Here is a 1,945-nt window from a genome sequence, read left to right as displayed (position 1 = left end):
GCGCCTCACCACATCCCCACAGCAGCATTGGTTAACTAAACTCATGGGCTTCGATTTTACGGTTCACTATAAGCCAGGTAGTTCGAATTTGGGGGTTGATGCTTTATCACGTCGGGATAATTCAGCCACACAAATTTATGCTATCAGTCACCCACGCTCACTGGTATTAGATTCGATTCGTGAGGAAGTACATCAATTTCCGGATCTCATGTCATTATATCAGGATATTCAACAGGGGACAGCAGCTCCTCATTGGACGATTCAGGATCATCTCATACTCTACAAAAACAAGAATTTTTTGCATAATACATCCCCACTTCTTCACACCATCCTATCATCTATCCATGATATCACACATGAGGGTCGACAGAAAACATATTTCCGAATCAGTCGGGACTTTTACTGGAAGGGCATGAAGAGCACAATTGCTGATTATGTAGCTGCTTGTCAGATTTTTCAACAAAACAAGGTCGAATCTTTAAGTCCGGCCGGCCTACTGCAACCTCTGCAACTACCGTCTCAAATCTGGTCTGACATTTCCATGGACTTCATTGCTGGACTTCCCCTTTCAATAGGTAAATCTGTGATATTCGTCGTCGTTGATCGGTTTTCAAAATATGGTCACTTCATTGCTTTGGCGCATCCATATACTGCTGCTCAGGTCGCTCAATTATTTATGGACAACATTGTCTGATTACATGGAATTCCCTCATCCATTATCAGTGACAGGGATGCCATTTTTACTAGTATATTTTGGAAGGAATTATTCAAATTACAGGGCACCCAATTGGCATTTTCTTCTGCATATCATCCACAAACAGACGGACAAACAGAGGTTGTCAATCACACGATTGAAATGTATCTTCGTTGTTTTGTGGGGGATGCACCTAGAAGGTGGGTGAAATGGCTTTCATGGGCAGAATTTTGCTATAACACATCTTACCACACAACACTGGGAACTACACCTTTCAGGGTAGTTTATGGCAGAGATCCACCTCGTCCGTTACCATTTGAACCTGGGGCATCCAAAGTCGTCACTTTGGACCAAACGTTAGCTGAACGAGACGCTATGCTCACTAAGGTACGTACTCATCTACAGGAGGCCCAGCACTCTATGAAACGCTATTATGATAAGAAGCATCGGGAGGCATCTTATTTCCCTGGAGAATATGTGTGGTTAAAGCTTCAACACTACTGCCAGCTGTCCCTGACTGCATCCAAGCGCCATAAGTTGTCTCCAAAGTATTATGGTCCACTTCAGGTATTGGAAAAATTGGACCCGTGCCATACCGCTTGCAACTACCACCGAAATCAAAGATCCACAATGTATTTCACGTCTCCCAATTGAAGCCCTTCCAGGGTGACTCACCCCTACTGCACACTCCACTGCCGCCACTACATGAGGGAAGAGTCCTTTCTATTCCAGTTCAGGTAGTACAAGCACGCCACATTCAAGGTGATTGGGAAATTCTTGTCCAGTGGGCCGATGCCGACCCCAGTGACACCACATGGGAGCCGTTATCTGCATTTTGACTCATATATCCTTCCTTCGAGCTTGAGGACAAGCTCTTTCTCCAGGAGGGGGTGATATTACAGACTCTATAGCATCACGAGTTACCAACATGCGTAGGAATTAATGAATGTGTTTTTCAATTTCCATGTAATTGTTTCTTGGTTTGGTTTTGTCTTTGGTTTGGGTTGGTTTAGCATTTATTGGTTTGAACCATTGACCCAAGAGGCTGTAGTGTCTTGGGACGTCCTCAACCCTATTTAAGGGGATGGCTAGGGTAATGAGAATTAGGAATTGAATCTACTTTAGCTAGAGTAAATTAGATAAACAGGTCAAGAGCTCCTTCAAGCTCTCTTCCATTTTTTCCCCCAATTCTCCTTTCCGAAATTCAATACCCATCAATCCCTCATTCCATCTCAACGTCAAGCAAGGTGA

Source organism: Aristolochia californica, unplaced genomic scaffold (genome assembly GCF_029961685.1).
Source record: "Aristolochia californica isolate CCGP_79_NKW_82.1479 unplaced genomic scaffold, dmAriCali1.0.hap1 SCAF_5, whole genome shotgun sequence".
Classification (NCBI taxonomy): Eukaryota; Viridiplantae; Streptophyta; class Magnoliopsida; order Piperales; family Aristolochiaceae; genus Aristolochia; species Aristolochia californica.
Note: the sequence above shows the minus strand (reverse complement) of the source record.